The following is a 19139-nucleotide window of genomic DNA, read 5'->3' on the forward strand; positions in this document are numbered from 1 at the left end:
ACAGCCTAGTGAATGTTGCACTCCCTCACTGCAAGAAGGTCTGGATTCAAGACAAACTGTTTGGGGATGTCATAAAACGTCTGAGTAGGCTGACTGAAAACCAACCTTCCGGCTCAGTGAGCAAACCTACATCCAGAATTTGACTTCCTTAAGGGAGGATATTTATCTTGGAAGACAAAGATTCACAAGATTGATCTCCAAGATAAATATCTCTTCTCTTGGAAGATAGGCTGATTAAATTGAGCTTACACTTTCTGGAATTTAGAAGAATGAGAAATTTTCACAGAACAACACAAGATTTTGAAGAGGCTCAATGGAGTATTGTTGGGTGGACTTGAGTGGGAATCAGGGCGGTTGTAGAGAGGTTAAAAGGAGCTGCAAAAATGGAGAGGTCCTTGAAACTACAGACCACTTGCAAAGCTGCTTCAGTAACAATGAAGGGTGACATCCCAGGAGACTAGGTAGGTAATTGGCAGATGGTTCTTTCATCTCGTGAGTGTATACTGATTTAATTTAAGGTTGTAAGTACAGTTTAGAAATTTTATATACAGTCCAGGTCATACAGCAGAGAAACAGGCCCTTCAGCCCATGGCTGACCAACAAACATCAAATTACACTAATCCCAATTACGTGCACTTGGGCCATTGCCGACTATGCCTTAGCACCTTATGTTTCATCCAGATGCTTCTTGAATGTTGTGAGAGTACCTGCCTCCACCACCTCTCAGGGTTCACTGTTTTTGTATCTCACACTGGGTGAAAAAACTATGCCTCAGGTCCTCTCTAAACCTCTACTGCTCACCTTAAACCTGAGCCCTCTGACATAAGGAAGAGAATATCGTGATCCACTCTGTTTATGCCATTCAATTTTGCATAACTCAATCAGATCTCCCCCTCTACTCCAGGAAAACAAATCCTGCCTCCCCAAACAATAAGACTTTTCATTCCAGACAATATCCTAGTGAATCTCTTCGAAACCTTCTCCTGTGCAATCATGTCCTTCCAACACAGTGTAGCGAACAGATCCTGCACACAGTATTCCAACATGTTTTATAAAGTTGCAACAAGACTTCCCTGCTACTATATTCTATATCCCACCTAATGAAGGTGAGCATTCTGTATGCCTTCATGATCCAGTCTACCTGACATCTTCAGCATCTATGGACTTGTACAGCAATGTTCCTTTGTTCTTGAGTACTCCCTTAGGACTTATCATTCATTGAATATATCCTTCCCTTATTAAATCTACCAAAATGGATCAAGATTAAATTCCATCTGCCATTGTGCTGCACAATTTACCAGCTGATCAATATCAGAGCCTGAGATTATCCTCCTCACTATTGGCAACACCAATGTTAATGTCATCTGCAAACTAACTAAGTATACCTTCTGCAGTCTCGACCAAGTTGTTAACATATGTAAATAGCAAGGGTACCAGCACCAATCTCTGTGATATACCAATGGTCACAGGCTTCTGATCACAAAAATAACCCTCTATTATCACCCTTTGTCAACTGTTTGCAAGTCAATTTTGCCAACTTGCCTTGGATCCTATGGCTCTTACCTTTTGGACTAACCAAACAGGACCTTATCAAAGGTTTTACTGAAATCCACGTAAACCACATCAACTGCAACACCCTCAATGTATTTTGTCACCTTTTCAAAAACTCAATTAGTCAGAAAATTTCCCTCCAACAAATCTATTCTATCCCTGCCTTTCCAAGTATTCATTGATCCTGTCCCTTAGAATTTTTTTCACCCCAATAATTTCCACATTACTGATATCAGACTAACTGGTTCAAAATTAGCTGGCCTATCCCTACTGCCCTTCTTGAACAAAGGAACCACAACAGCTATCCTCCAGTCATCTGGTACTACTTCTGTGGCCAGCAGTATTAAATATCACCACCAGGGCCGCAGTAATCTTCTCCCACGTCTTCCACAGAAGCCTGGAATACATTTTATAAGGCCCAGGGGATTTAGGCACCTTTCTACTGGCTAAAACATTGAACATCTCCTTATTAATCATAACATATTCTAGAACCTCACCATCTGAACTTAAATCTCCAGTTAGAATGCCTTTCACTTTTGTGAATAAAGATAGAAAAATATTCATTTAAGACTTCACCCATGCTCTTTGTCTCCATGAATTGCTTGCACGTTGGATCTCTAATAGTCTGACTCTTTCTCTGGTAATCCTCTTTCTCTTAATGTATTTATAAAATACTTGGGGTTTTCCTTAATCCTAAACTGCCAAATATATTTCCTGGCCCCTCTTTGCCTCCTGAATTTTTTTTACTTAAGCACCCCCTTACACTTTCTATTCCTGAAGGGCCTCCTGGTGATTTTAATGCTCTGTATCCAAGATATGGAGATGCCAGAGTTAGACTGGGGTGGATAAGGTCAAAAATCAAATTCAAATAAACCTGTTGGACTATAACCTGATGTTGTTTTATTTTTGACCTGTATCCAACTTATACTTCCTTCATTTTCTTTACCAAACTCTCAATATCCCTTGACATTCAGGATTCCCTGGACTTGCTGCCCTTGTCCTTCATTCTTAGAGGCACATGCTGGCCCTGAACTCCACTATACTACTTTTAAAAAGACTCCCACTTTCCAAATGTAGACTTATGTACAAATAGCTGCATGCATGTCTATGTCTGGTAGACCCTGTCTAATTACTTTGAAATTGCCTTTCCTCCACTTTAGACACAACTCCTGCGCCATCCTATCCCTTTTTATAATGACTTTGACACTTGCACAGTTATAGTCACTATCCAATAAGCTGCAGAGCTGGGCTGAGAGGTGACAAATGTAGTTTAGTGTGGAAAGGTGTGATTCATTTTGGAAGGAGTAACAGGAATACAGAGCAATGGGCGAATAGTAAGCTTCTTGGTATTGCGGATGAGCAGAGAGATCTCAGTGTCCATGTGCATGGATCCCTGAAAGTTGCCATCCAGGTTGATAGGGTTGTTAAGAAGGCGTATGGTGTGTTAGCTTTTCTTGGTAGAGGGATTGAGTTTGGGAGCCATGAGGTCATGTTGCAGCTGTACAAAACTCTGGTGTGCACTTGGGGTATTGCATACAGTTCTGGTCACCGCATTATAGGAAGAATATTGGAGCGTTGGAAAGGGTGCAGAGGAGATTTACCAGGATGTTGGCTGGCATGGAGGGAAGGTCATATGAGGAAAGACTGAGGGACTTGAGGCTGTTTTTGTTAGATAGAAGAAAGTTGAGAGGTGACTTAATAGAGATATACAAGATGATCAGAGATAGGGTGGACGGTGAAAGCCTTTTTCCTCAGATGGTGATGACTAGCTTTAAATTGAGGGGTTATAGATATAGGACAGATGACAGAGGTAGATTCTTTACTCAGAGAGTAGTAGGGGCATGGAATGCCCTGCCTGCAACAGTAGTGGACTCGCTACCATTAAGGACATTTAAATGGTCATTGGATAAACGTATGGATGATATTGGAATAGTGTAGGTTAGATGAGCTTTAAATTGATTTCACAGGCTGGCGCAACATCAAGGGCCGAAGGGCCTGCACTACGCTGTAATGTTCTATGTTCTATTCCCAAAATTCACTCATTGACACATCAGTCACTTGACCAGCTTCATTCCTTAGGATTAGGTCTAGCACTGCCCCATCTCAAGTGGGGCTACTGATGTATTGGCACAAAAAGCTCTCCAAGACATATTTTAAAAATTCTACCTTTTCTAATCATTTCACACTAAAGTGACCCCAGTTAATATCAGCAAAATTGAAATCCCCTATGACTATGAACCTATTTCTCTTACACCTTTCTGTAATTTTCCAACATATCTGATCCTCTATCTCTCTCTCCGACTCCTGGGAAGTCTGTAACATAATCCAGCAAAATGATCACCCCTTTTTTTATTTCTAATCTCTACCCAGATGGCTTCATTTGAGCAGCCTTCTAAGACAACTTCCCTCATTTCTGCAGGGATGGTCTCCTTCATCAATAATGCAATGCCGCCACCTCTCAAAACCTCCTAATCACGTCTGAAACGCTACACCCTAAATGGTGTGCTGCCAGTCCTGACTTTCCTTCAACCATATGTCAGTGGTTGTAACAATATCATATTTCCACATGCTGATCAATGCTCTGCATTCACCCACCGTACCAGTCTGGTTCCTTGTATTAGTATAGATACAATTTAGCTTTCTGGTCCTTCCATTTGCCTTATCATGCCCATGTTTTATGCACCCACTGGACTGCCCTAGTATTTATTCAACTGAACATTGCCCACAATTTTGCATCTCCTTTTTGCCTCCTGTTAAATTAGTTTAAAACCTCCCCAAGAGCATGAGTAAGCCTCCCAACAAGGATATTGCAACCCATCCAGCTTTACAGGTCCCACCTACCCCAGGATCTGTTCTAATTAGCCAACAATCTAAAGCCCTCCGCCCTACACTAATTCTTTGGCCACATGTTCATCTGATCTAATCTTCCTCTTGCTGTATAATATTTTAGAATTTCAAAACTAAATTTCTTCACTTGATAGAATTAAGGAGTTGCGTTTTTTTGACAAAGATTAGATTGATTGCTTAGATTCCCAACAGTATGGAAACAGGCCCTTCGGCCCAACAAGTCCACACTGACCCTCTGGACAGTAACCCACCCAGACCCATTCCCCTACATTTACCCCTGATTAATGCACCTATCACTATGGACAACTTAGCATGGCCAATTCATTTGACCTGTACATCTTTGGATTGTGGGAGGAAACCAGAGCACCCAGAGGAAACCCACGCAGACATGGGGAGAATGTGCGAACTCCACACAGAGTCACCCGAGGCAGGAATCAAACCCGGGTCCCTGGCGCTCTGAGGCAGCAATGCTAACCACTGAGCTACTGTGCCGCCCCAAAGAAGAATAAGGCTTTTCTAGTCTATACTTACATAGGAGTATGGGTAAGATAAAAGCAAGGGAACACATTCTATTCAATTAAGTTATGTTTGGGGAGCTCCACTGCATGATATGCACATCCTGCATTGTTTGAAATCCTGGACGCTTCTGCTGGGTCTAGATAACCATGTGTTCAGGAGATACCACTATCTGGACCAACTCAAGCTCTGGGAATTCAGAGATTAAGTGGCAGTTGAGGACACTACAGCGCATTTACAAGGATGAGGGGGTTTATGCATTGCTTCAAGCCATGGTCATGTCTCAGCCTATGGAACTACAGGCAGAATAAGAATGGGTGGCTGCCATGTAGAAAATGAAACCCAACTGGTGGTGAAGGAATCCCGAGTGCATCACATTTGCAAATAGATTTTTCAGCCTTGCAACAGAGTGATGATTTTTCTATGGAGACTAGTTAGAACCATGATCACGGCACTGTAGGTAGTGAAACTGGTCAGGGATTGGGGAGGGTGGATGTAAAGATGAAGTCGTACAGAAGGGCAATAGTGGTATGAGATTTGTTATGGGGAGAGTAGACAAGCACTTCTGTAATCATAGACATAACTTTAGATTGTCATGTTGCCTCCTGGATGTCAGGATCAAAGATGCCACGAAAAGGCTGCATGGAATTCTGAAGCAGGAGGGTGAACAACGAGATGTCATAGTACATTTAGAGACAAATGACACAGGAAGAAAGAAAATGAGGTCTTGCAAGTAGACTTAAGAGAGTTAGGGAGGAAATTGAAAATCAGAAATGGAAATGCAGTAATTCCTAGATTACTCCTCATGCAATGCAGTAGTAGGTATTCAAAGTTTGTGAGAAGATTTGTAGCTCGGGTGCTCATTGTTGTGGTTCTGTTCGCCGAGCTGGGAATTTGTGTTGCAGGTGTTTTGTCCCCTGTCTAGGTGACATCCTCAGTGCTTGGGAGCCTCCTGTGAAGCGTTTCTGTGATCTTTCCTCCGGCATTTGTAGTGGTTTGAATCTGCCGCTTTCGGTTGTCAGTTCCACCGGATTCAAACCACTACAAATGCCGGAGGAAAGATCACAGAAACGCTTCACAGGAGGCTCCCAAGCACTGAGGATGTCACCTAGACAGGGGGCGAAACGTCTGCAACACAAATTCCCAGCTCGGCGAACACAACCACAACAGTAGTAGGTAAAAGGATAGAATGATAGAATAGATGAATGTACAGCTAGAAAGATGGTGCAGGAGGAAATGCTTTAGTTCCTAAGCAATGTTCCCTCTAAGCTGCAGAGCCACATGGATGCACAGCCACTGTGAAGCTCTGTACACAGTGATCCAATGTTGACACATTGACCTCTGGTTACATAGGTTGCTAATGCACACAGACTTCGGGGGCCCTGTACCAAATAGAAGATTAGAGGGAGTATTGATCCTGAGGCATTGGGATAATTTCTGGAAGAAAGGAAACAATATTCTTTACTCTTTACTAATGCTGATAGGCAGATTAAACTAGATTTGGCAAGGGATGAGATCCTGACAATCCTTCAGAGGGGAAAGAGGCAGAGAAGCAATTAGAAGTTATGATATGAGTGAGACAGTCGGAAAGGCAGAAGAAACACAAACTAGACTGAAATGAGGAAGAAGCAATGCTAAATGGAATATATTTTAAATAAAAGGAGCCCGAGCAACAAGACAGATGAGCTGGGGACTTAGATAGCTATGCAGGAGTGATATTATATCTATAATCGAGATTGGTGTTATGTTATTATTCTCATTTTGCCGAGAGCTCAGGAGAATGCATGGAGAGGTTGAATTCTCAATCTCCTACACGTCAGCAGAAAACATAGTTGAGTAGAATGGTGAAACACCCACAGCACTTATCCTGTGGCATAGAGATGAAATCAGTGATTTGGGAGGATATTGATTAAGGAGATGTAAATATTAACATGCACTGCAATAAGCAGTGTCAGTGACTTGGAGGAAACGGATTTACAAAGGTAATGTCAAAGTGTAAATAGAATATCTCACATCATTAGTAAATGAACTATGTTCATTTGACTCTTCACAGATAGTTCTTTCAAGCAAGCTGGTGGCGGAGGCGAGGTCTTGACTTGTATATAGTTAGTTCATTATATTTAAATAGAACAGTTATGTTTTATTTTGCTTCAAAACACTCATACAAATTTTTCCAACCTCTCTTTGGACCCAAGCATCATTGACGTAGAACAATACAGCACAGGAACAGGCCCTTAGGCCCACACTGGGACCTGTCTGATTAGCTCCATTACTGTCAACATTTATTTAAATGACTTGGTGTGCATTTGTGGAGGTGCCAGTGTTGGAATGGTTTGGATAAAGCCAAAAATCACATAACACCAGGTTATAGTCCAAAGCATTTATTTGAAAACACTAGCTTTTGGAAAGCTGATGAAGGAGCAGCACTCTGAAAGCTAGTGTTTTCAAATAAACCTGTTGGACTATAACCTGGTGTCATGTGATTTTTTACCTAGTCCTCACAGTGACCACAAGTTATGATAGCACTGCTGAATGGACTGGCAGCTTTTCCATATTAACATTAAATTCAATGCTCCTCCAAGTTGTGTACCTGTCAACTTTACCCCTGAAAAAAAAATTCCAAAATTTGATTTGGATGAAGAAATCTCGAGTAACATCACATTTTCCACCAAATCACTGAAGGCAAACAAAAGGTAGCTTTCAGTGTGAATTAAAGCACAAAGTGGTCACGCTCCATATTTATATCTCCTGTGCAATAGTAGAACGTTTCAACAAGTTTCACAGTTCCTTAATGAAATGATACCAAACCACATAAGGAGATGTTAGGTCAGATGACAAAGGGATTGATTTTTAAAAAAAGGCTGGTTTGAGGAAAATTGAGAGATGGAAAATAATGGGAAGGAACTCTAGACATTAAAGCCTAGATAATCGAAGGTGTGACAACCAATGACAGAACAATTATAATTAAAGATGCAGAACAGCCTGAGTTACAGAAGATATGTTATGAAGGTGTAGGTGTACTGTACCTTTAAGAGAGAGAGGAAGCTGGTAAGGACTGACTGAAAGCACAGAGTGTGCTAAACAATGTAACATTTGGTTGAGACAAATAGCTCGAGTTGCATTGCCATGGAACAAAAACAATTCAAATTCAGCCAATCAGTTTAAATTATGCCCCAGATACCAAAATCCAATTGAATTTGAATTTTACTATTTGGGATGACATCAAACCAATGAATTAATCTGATGTTTTGGGGTATAAAATTGGACATTTTGAACTGTTAGTGGGAGAACAGCAAAGAGCTGCCAAACACAAAAATAGCTCTCTGAAAGGTACCTGTCCAAAGAAATTTGTGCAGTAGAACCCCAAAACTGACTTAGAGAAATCTACAGAGAAAGTTTGACTTCCGAAGATGACAACTGAGTTTGAAATTGATTTGCCATAAATTTAAGAGGGAACTGATTGGACCAGTATTGTGGAGTGGGAGGTAAAAGATAGGTTTAAGAGAAAAGGAGTTTTTAGGAGCTGTTGTTTTAATGTTCTCCATTGGACTTAAAGAATAAAATTGTTAATTTTTATTTTAAATAGCAAAATCTGGAATAATGCTTTGCCTCTTGAAATTTAACAGATTATGGTGTGAGGTGAGCTTCTCTGTGGTCAGGTTTAAATTAGCAAAGGGGTTTACACTGTATCGTAACACACATATCTCTCAGAGGTTTGGAGTTGAAGGACATTGCAAAGACAGTGAAGAGGAAAGGCCATGCAAGGATTTAAAACCAAGAGAAGTGTAAAATTAAGGCATATCTCGACTTGGAGCTAATGTAGGTCAGACAGGACTTGTTTCAATTTAAGACAAGGAAAGCAGAGTTTGGATCACTTTAAGTTTATAAAGAGTGTTATGGGGGAGACCAGCTAGGAGTACATGAAAGTAATGCAGTCTAGAAGTAAAAACAGCATGACCAAAAGTTTCAGCAGATGAACGAAAATAGTAGTGATGTTAGATAATATTGCACAGGTGAAAGTTGGTGGTTTGAATAATTGTGTGAACAGCTGGTTGGAAGCACATCAAGTTAAAATTTAATGCCAGGTTGTAAATAGACTAGTTTAATCACAGGCTGTTGCCATGGAGATGGATGGAGTCAGTGGCTAGGGAAAACAGCTTGTAGAATTAAGCAAAAACAATGGCTTCAGTCTTCCCAATATTTAATGACAGGAGTTTCTGTTCACCTGAAACTGGATATTGTTATGAAGTTGAAGGCGTGTACTGTACCTTTAAGAGAGTGAACGCTGTTCTGCACTGAGAGCTTACAAGAGCAATCTCAGTGTACTGGAAAATGAAAATATGTAACACTTGGCTTAATATAGATACCTCAGTTGGTTGCTGTTTTGACAACAATTAAAGTTAATCAGTTTAAATTATGCCCCAGGATACCAAAACCCAATCAAGTTTGAATTTATTGTTTTGCCAACATCAAACCAATGAGACGATCCGATGTTGGGGATACAAAAAAAGGCAGGTATTCTGAAAATCAGAGCAACTGCCATCGACAGAGAGAGAGAGAGAGAGAGAGAGAGAGAGAGAGAGAGACAAGACCCAAGACACTGAAATACTCTCTATCAAAGGTACCTTTTAATATGAAATATCTCCACACTGAAAAAAAAGATGACCCAGGGAGATTTTTTAGCCAGAAGAAGAAAGACACCGAAGACGACAGCCATTGGATGGTTTTGAAATTAAGTTTATGTAATTTTAATAAGTGTTTTATTGGAACAGTATATTGTAATAGAGTTGGAGGCAGGTAATAAGAGAAAGGGGGGCTTAGAGTTGTGAATATTTGTTGTTTAATGTTCACTTTCAGATTTAAAAATAAATTGATGTTATTTTCTTTAAATAGTAGAATTTGGGAGTTCTCTGTCCCGTATATTTTAACAGATCACGAGGCAAGGTGAGCTTTTCTGGGTGTTTGGCTTAACTAACAGAAGGGTTCACAACCATGCTGTAACAGTTTGGGGCTCAGATCTGAGATTTGGACAGATTTTAAAATATTTGGGGAACAAAAGATCCCAGCAGATTTAAACACTTGCCAATTAGTGTCCTAAATCTTTAAATAAAACATATGGGAGACAATTTTTTAAATTGCGGATACTTTTGGTTGGTTAAATTAAAAGTGAGGGAAATGGCTCTTAACATTGCTAAAGAGGTTCATGGATTTGAAGATGCTTCCCAAATTTGCCAAGAAAATTGAGAAAGACAGAAGGATACACTTTTAGAATTAGCAAATGGGTTGGAATTGGGTTTAACTGGAGACAAAAGGAAAGCTGAAATTGTAATGGAGTTGGTCAAGCACTTTGGTATACCAGAGAAACAGAAAAATGGAATAGAGTTAGAAAACTTAATTTACAATTGAGGCAAATGAAGTAGAAGATAAAGAAAGGGAAAGAAGAGCCATGAGAGAAGAGAGGAAAAGAGAGAGGAAAAGCAAGAGAGAGAAGGTTCTTGGCTGAGCAAAGAGAGAGAGGAGAAAGAGAAAGAGAGAAAGAAAGAGAAAGAGAATTTGAACTTCAGAATTTGCGAATTGGTCAGGAAAATCAAGTTAACAGCATGGAGATGAAGAGGGAAGGTAGTGATGTTTACAAATATGTTAAAGCATTGCCACGTTTTGATGAGGAAGATGTCAAACCTTTCTTTATTCCATTTGAAAAAATTGGAAAGATGGACTGGTCAGAAAACTTGTGGGTAATGCTAGTTCAGAATAAGCTGAGATAGGCAGAGCTAATGAAGTACTTGCAGCACAGTCAGATGAGAGGTCATGAGATTATGTAGATGTCAAATAGGCTATTTTGAGTGCTTATGATTTAGTACCAGAAATGTATACATAGTGTTTCAGAAACATGAAAGAGGAACCGGGTCAGACTTATGTTGAATTCAAAAGAATTAAACAGTAATTTTGATAGACTAGTGCAGGTCTTAAAAATAGATAAGACCTATGAGGGTCTAAGAGAGATTATTCTGCTGGAGGAGTTTAAAAACTCACTTCCAGAAATGATACAAATTCATGTGAATGAACAGAAAGTTCAAGAAGTGAGAACAGCAGCAGTGATGGCAGATGAATGTGCATTGGTGCATAAGGCAAAATTTAGCTTCAGGCAAGAATTTCATCCTATGAGGGACAGAAATTGAGAGAAGGGGAGATCCTACACTACACAAGAAAGATTAAAGCACACTGGTAATAGTTTACCATAGGTGAAAAAGGAAGCCCAAGACAGTGAAAACAAGATGAAAGGCATCAGGTGTTTCCATTGTGGTAGGGTGGCACACGTAAAGTCACAGTGCTGGTCGTTGAAGAAGGGCACTGTGAGAAAAGATGTTGTAAGAGTCTAAGCCAGTGGTAAGTAGTAAAGGAAACCCCAACAAAAGTTGAGGAGCTGCAGGAGTGTGCACAGCCTAGGCAAAGGCAGGGTATTGAGTTAGTACCTGATCTCTATAAAGACTTCGCTTCTGTGGGTAAAGTTTATTCAGGAGAAGGGCAACAAGTTATAATTTTGAGAGATACAGTATCCAATCAGCCTCTAATAATAAGAGATGAATGTATTTGCACTCTTTCTGACCTATTACTCAAGACAATGGTAACTTGTGGAATAGATGAATAGTAATTTAGTGTTCCCATATGTAAGATCAGGTTGGAGAGCCATATCAATACTGGGGAAGTAACAGTGGGAGTGATTGACAGAATGTCAGTTCCAGGAATACAGTTTGTTCTTGGGAACAATTTAGCAGGATCCAAGGTGGGAGTGACACCAAAGAAAAATATCCTGGATTTTTTCCAGACTGTGTAGCAACAGGATCCCACTGTCATAAGTCACAGCAAGAAGCAAAAACTAAAGAGAAAGATGAAGGAGTTGAGGTTCAGTTAGCCTGTTTGACATAATGGTACAGGAAAAACCTGAACAGGAGGAGGGCCAGGCAGAAGTGTTTAGTCCTGAAAGGCTAATGGCCTTACAACAGAAAGACGAGACACTAAAAGATATATATATATATATATATATATTATATATATAAGAGAGAGAGAGAGAGATGCATTCCCAGAAAAGGAATCAGAATGTATCCCTGAGGGTTATTATCTTAAAGATAGAATCCCAAGATGAAACTGGGTTAATTCAGAGGAGGATTGGGCAGTAGCATACAGACAGGCATTGTTACCGGTAGCACATAAATTACCAGTAGGAGGTCACCTAGGTGTGAGGAAGACTCAGGCTAAGGTACAAAAGCATTTCTATTGGCCTGGACTGCACAAGGATGTGGTTAAATTTTGTCATACATGTCATATGTACGAATTGGTAGTTAAGCCACAGGCAGTAATAAAATCAGCACCTTTGGTGCCAATTCCCACATTGGAAGTATCTTTCATACAGGTTATGATTATCCCTTCCCTAAAAATAAAAGTTGCCAACCATAATGGATGTGTCGTCCAAATTTCTGAAGGCAATTCCATTATTGAGTATTAAGATAAAAAGGATGGTAGGGGAGTTAGTAGCTTTCTCCATGTTGTATGGGTTACCCAAGAGATTCAGTCAGACCAAGGGTCTAATTTGACTGCTAGGCTGTTTAAGGAAATCATGGATAGCTCAGGCATACAGCACTTAAATCAAGTGTGTACCATCCTGAATCCCAGGGAGCTTTGGAAAGTGGCATCCAACCCTGAAGACCATATTAAGAGCGTACTGTCAGGATTACCTGAATGATTGGGATAATGGTATCAGATTTGTATTGTTTGCCATTAGAGATGCTCCAAATGAATCTACTCAGTTTATCCCTTGGAGTGAACATTTGGACATGAAGTGAGAGGGCCTTTGAAATGAATTAAAGAAAATTGATATGACCAAAGTCGGCCATTTCACACTTGGATTATGTATCTGAGGTGAGGGAGAGATTGAACCAGGTAGGTGAGTTAGCTAAACAGCACCTGAAGAGGGCACAGCATGGAATGAGGCAAGTTGGAGATAAAAACTCTGAAATTTGGATGTTTTCCTGTGGGGATAATGTTCAGACGAACCTCTATGATCCGAAGGACACGGGCAGGGAGTATTTTGCTTGATATTCGAATGCTGGATAACACAGTTTAGCCAAGCATCAGGACCTTGTGATCTTGTCCGGATAATCTGAAATTCCAATAATCGAATGCCAGATAATTGAGGTTCTTCTGTATTAGTATTGTTGCCAAGTAGATTTCTTCAAAGCTAGGTTTAGTGGTTCCTTTCAAATTGAGAAAAAGTTGAGTCAGATAAACTATCTGGTAAAGATGCTGGATAGGAAAAAACTGTATCGGATATGTCACGTGAATATGTTGAAACCTTAATATAATAGAGACACAGAATTGGAGAAACAAGTGTTAGTTACTGCCCTGCAGAGTGACGAATCAAATCCAGGTGTTGTGGTGTTTGATGTGCCTCAAAATACATTAAAGAATGAGAAGGTTCTTGTGGAGTGGGATAGGTTAGTGAACTATCTGCCTCAGGAGCAAAGAACACAGTTGAAAGGTTTGTTGCAGCAGTGTGAGGACATATGCAGGAATAAGATGGGGAGGACTAATACTATTGTGCATGAGACAGAAGTAGGGAATTCAATAAAATGACACCCACACAAACTTAATCCTTTCAAAGCCACACAAGTCCAGAAGGAAGTGGATGCGATGCTCAACGAAGATATCATCGCCCTGAGTCAGAGTGAGTGTAGTTCGCCGCTCATGTTAGTTCCCAAACTAGGCGGGACTCAATGATTTTGTGAGGACTATCGGAAGGTCAATGCCATAACAAAATCAGACTCATATCCAATACCAAGATCGGAGGACTGTATAGAGAAAGTTGGACAAGGTAGTTACATCATTAAATTGGACTTCCTGCGTGGTTATTGGCAGGTATCTTTATCAGAGAAAGCGAAAAAAGTTTTTGCATTTGTAACCCTAAATGGGCTATATCAATTCAAAGTGATGCCGTTTGGAATGAAGAATGCACCAGCTACATTCCAAAGACTCATGAACAGAGTTGTGGCTAGATTAACAAACTGTGCCATTTATCTGGATGAGCGAGCTATGGAAAGATCACATGGTACAGTTGGCAGAGCTCTTTGGATGATTACAAGAAGCAAAACTGGTAATAAACTTAAAGAAAAAAGAATTTGCAAAGGCAGAGGTAACATTCTTCAAACATAACATCAGTCATGGAGGGTTGACTCCAAGGAACGTGAAGACGAAGGCCATCGAAAAATTTAAGACCATCCTCAAAGAAAGAGGTGCTTTGATTTTGGGGACTAAGCAGATTCTATTGGAAGTTTGTTTCAAACTTGAACAGTGTGGTTGCACCGCTAACAGATTTATGAAAGAACACAAAATTTCAGTTGTCAGAACAATGTCAGGAGGCATTTGAGAATTTAAAAGCAGTATTAACAATAGCACCAGCTTTAGTAACACCAAATTTTTTTAAACCCTTCAAAGTTGCAATCAATGCTAGCGATATAGGAGTTAGAGCTGTACTGCTACAGGAAGATGATAATGGAATTGAACGGCAATTGAACAGCCAATTGGCTACTTTTCAAAGAACCTCAACACCCACCAAAGAAAATACTCTACTATCAAAAAAGAATTGTTGAGTTTGGTACTGGCTTTACAACATTTTAATATTTATGTGATGAACAATGTGTCGGAGGCAGTTGTGTACAGTACTCTTACATTCTTGGAATAATTTAAATACAAAATAAGACTATTTCATTGGAGTCTTACGTTACAGACTTTTAATTTACAAATTGTAGATGTTGCTGGTCGTAAAAATATGATACCAGATGCGTTATCGTGGATTTAAAGGATAAAGTATAGAGAAGATGGGACAGATTCCAATGTTATATGGATGTGTGAGGAAATTAATATGAAAGAATAACTTAGATTAATGAAGCCATCTTTTTATTATGATGGTTCATTGATTTCTTGGGGGGGAACTGTTATGAAGTTGAAGGTGAGTACAGTATCTTTAAGAGCGAGTAAATGCTATTCTGTAATGAGAGCTTACAAGAGCAGTTTCAGTGTACTGAAAAATTGAAAATATGTAACAGTTGGCTGTGAAATAGGTACCTCAGTTGGTTGCTGTTTTGACAGCATCTCGAATTTAACCAGTTTAAATTATGCCCCAGGATACCAAAACCCAATCAAGCTTGCATTTATTGTTCTGCCAACATTGAGGTGATCCGATATTGGGGATATAAAAAAAAGGCAGGCATTTAGAAAATAAGACAGAGCAACTGCCATCAAGACAGAGAGAGACCCAAGAAATTGAAACACTCCATCAAAGGTACCTTTTCATATGAAACATCTTCACAGTAAAAAGAAAGATGACCCAGGGAGCTATTCAGCCAGAATAAGAAAGGCATAGAAGGGGACATCTGGTGTATGGTTTTGAAAATAAGTTTATGTAATTTTAATAAGTGTTTATTGGAACAGAATACTGTCATAGAGTCGGAGGCAGGTAACAAGCAGTTAAGAGAAAGGGGGGCTTAGAGTTGTGAATAGTTGTTGTTTAATGTTCACTTTTAGAGTTTGAAAGCATTTACTGAGGAGCCTCAACTACTTTGCTGGGCAGGGAATTCCATATATTCACAACCCTCTGGGTGAAGAAGTTCCTCCTCAATTCAGTCCTAAATCTGCTCCCACTAATTTTGAGGTTTTATCCTGTTGTCCTAGTTTCATTCTATCTTGTCTATTCCCTTCATAATTTTACATGTTTCTATAAGATCCCCCCTCATTTCCAATTAATATAATCCCAATCTACTCAGTCTCTGCTCATAAACCAACCCCCTCAAATCCGGAATCAATCTAGTGAACCTACTTTGAAGCCCCTCTAGTGTCAGTACATCCTTTCTCAAGTAAGGAGAACAAAACTGCATGTACTACTCCAGGTGTGGCTTCACCAGCACCACATACAGCTGCAACATAACTTCCCCGGTTTTAAACTCAATCCTTTCAGCAATGAAGGACAAAACTCCATTTACCTTCTTAATTACCTATTGCACGTGCAGACCAACCTTCTGTTACAAAGTCAGGTTTCACTTTGGGATCTGATATGACTAGTATTACTATTAGCTAGGATAAAACAGTATTTTTTGTAAGCTAGGTTCAAGGATGAAGTAACAATATTTTTGTTTGATGAAAGCGAGCAAGCAAATCAACATTCATTGATCAGGTGAACTGATGATTGACCACACAGGGATATATTGATACAGATATTAACAGAGTTCTGTTCCATTGTATAGAGTTAATTTAACAGCTGGTTGAATTTCCAATACTGCATTTGTCTGGAATTGTGCCTCAGTTACCTTTTAAAGACATGAAACAATTATGGGGAAAGAGCAAGTACAGACGTCTCCAGTGCTGTCTGGAAAACCCAAGATTGTCAGAAATAAAAATGTACAAGGGAAATTAAGTGATGCATACAAGGTCCTGACTTTCTATTATCCTCATCAAGAAATACTCTTTCCATTAAAGATTTGTCTAAAGAGTTGGAAGCACAGGCTGATAATGCTAAATGGACTGTGACTTCCAGACATATTGACTCAGAGATCCAGGACAGCGTGTGTGTGTTCCAGGAGAAAACAAAACCATCAGTTGCCCTGAACAGCAAAGGAATACACAATTTCATTTTTGTCATCATGCAAAATCACTGAACGGGTATCACACAGGAGGCCATTCTATTTATCGTGTCTTTGTTGCATCATTTTGCATCAAACATTGCCAAATCCCGGTCTTCTCCCTGCAGCCTACACCACCTTCAATTTTTGATAATATTTTATTAACTGTTTTCCTCAATATGTTCAACCACCTTTCATGACTTATAGAGACACCCCTATACCTGAATGAGGAATTTGAGTCATAGAGTCTTACAGCACAGAGACAGGCTCTTTGACCCAAACTGGTCAATGCTGACCAAATATGTCCATCCACGCGAACCCCATTTCCCTGCACTTAGCCATTATTCTTCTAATCCTTTCCAATCATTATCCACGTAATAGTCCAAATGCCTTTTAAATGTTATTAATATACCTGCCTCAACCACTTCCACTGGCAGCTCATTCCATATGCGTACCATCCTCTGTGTAAAAAAAGGTTGCCCCTCAGGTTCCCTTTTACTCTTTCCCCTCTTATCCTCGATTCTCCAACCTGGGAAAAAGACTGAGTGCATTCATCCTATCCATGCCTTTCATGATCTTATACACCTCTAAAAAAGAACTCCCTCAGTCTCCTACGTTCTAAATAAAAAAGTCCTAGCTTGTCCAACCTCTCCCTATAACTCAGACCATTGAGTCCTGGCAGCATTCTTGTAAATTTCTTCTGCACTCATTCCAGTTTAATAACATCCTTTCTACAATAAGGTAACAAAAATTGAACACAATACTCCAAGTGCGACCTCACCAAATCCTGTATAAATGCAACACAATTTCCCAACTTCTATACTCAATGCCCTGACTAATGAAGGCCAGTGTGCCAAAAGCCTTCTTCACTGCCCTGTCTACCTATGACTCCACTTTCAGAGAACTGTGAACCTGAATTCCAAGATCCCTCTGTCCCATGACACACCTTAAGGCCCTACCATTCACCATGAAACTCCTATCTTGATTTGACTTTCCAAAATGCAACACCTCATACTTATCTATATTAAACTGCATTTGCCATTTCTTGGCCCACTTCCCAAACTGATCAAGCTCCTGCTGCAATTTCTGACAACCTTCCTCACTGACCATGATACTACCTATTCTAGTGTGATCAGCAAACGTATTAACCATGCCTTGTACATTCTCATCCAAATAACTGATATAAGATAACAAACAGTAAGGGGCCCAGCACTGACCCCGAAGCACTCCACTAGTCCCAGGCCTCCAGTTGGGAAGCAAGTGAGGACTGCAGATGCTGGAGATCAAAGCTGAAAAATGTGTTGCTGGAAAAGCGCAGCAGGAAGAAGGGCTTATGCCCGAAAAGTCGAATCTCCTGCTGCTTGGATGCTGCTTGACCTGCTGCGCTTTTTCAGCAACACATTTTTCAGCCAGGCTTCCAGTCAGACAAGCATCCTTCCACTATTGCCCTCTGCTTCCTACCATCAAACCAATTGTGTATCCAATTTGCCAGCTCGCCCTGAATTCCATGCAATCTAACCTTCCAGATCAGCCTTCCATGCAAAACCTTATCAAAGGCCTTACTGAAATCCATATAGACTACGTCTACTTCCCTGCCCTCATGGTTAATTCATGGCATGGTTTCATGGTTAATTCAAAGGCAAGACTAATTCTAAAGCGAATTATACAATGGACTGAAGAGCCTTGGGAAAAGTTGATGGGCAGAGAGATCTGGGAGTGCAGGTCCATTGTACCCTGAAGGTTGCTGCACAGGTGGATAGAGTGGTCAGGAAGGCATATAGTATGCTTGTCTTCACTGGACATGATATTGAGTATAAGAGCTGGCAAGTCATGTTAAAATTGTACAAGACATTGGTTTGGCCGCATTTAGAATACTGTGTACAGTTCTGGTCGCCACATTACCAAAAGGATGTGGACGCTTTGGAGAGGATGCAGAGAAGGTTTACGAGGATGTTGCCTGGTATGGAAGGTGCTAGCTATGAAGAGAGGTTGAGTAGGTTAGATTTATTTTCATTAGAAAAAAGGAGATTGAGGGGGGACCTGATTGAGGTTTATAAAATCATGAAGGATATAGACAGGGTGGATAGAGACAAGCTTTTTCCCAGGGTGAAGAATTCAATAATGAGAGGTCATGCTTTCAAGGTGAGAGGTGGAAAGTTTAAGGGGGATACGCGCGGCAAGTACTTCACACAAAGGATGGTGGGCATTTGGAACGCGTTGCCAGCAGAGGTGGTAGAGGCAGGCACGGTAGATTCATTTAAGATGCGTCTGGATAAATGCATGAGTAGGTGGGGAGTAGAGGGATACAGATGCTTAGGAATTGACTGACAGGTTTAGACAGTGTATTTGGATCGGCTCAGGCTTGGAGAGCCGAAGGGCCTGTTCCTGGGCTATAAATTTTCTTTGTTCTTTTGACTCCAACAAATGTGTGAGGCATGATCCCCGACTCAAAGCCATGCTTACTATTCCAAATCAAACCCTGTCTTTCTAAATGCATGGATATCTTATCCCTCAGAATCTTCTCAAGGAACTTACCTTGAGATGTTAAGCTTACTG

At 40.2% G+C, this 19139-nt stretch overlaps 1 protein-coding gene across 19 annotated transcripts in view; it reads right to left on the reverse strand.

Annotated features, from left to right (window-relative positions):
* LOC122561721 (membrane-associated guanylate kinase, WW and PDZ domain-containing protein 2) overlaps positions 1 to 19139 on the reverse strand; it is a 687684-nt gene that overhangs the window by 312152 nt on the left and 356393 nt on the right. The window lies entirely within an intron of this gene.

This window comes from Chiloscyllium plagiosum, unplaced genomic scaffold (genome assembly GCF_037043375.1).
Source record: "Chiloscyllium plagiosum isolate Xiang-an unplaced genomic scaffold, Cpla_swu_hap1 HiC_scaffold_23, whole genome shotgun sequence".
In the NCBI taxonomy this organism is placed as follows: domain Eukaryota; kingdom Metazoa; phylum Chordata; class Chondrichthyes; order Orectolobiformes; family Hemiscylliidae; genus Chiloscyllium; species Chiloscyllium plagiosum.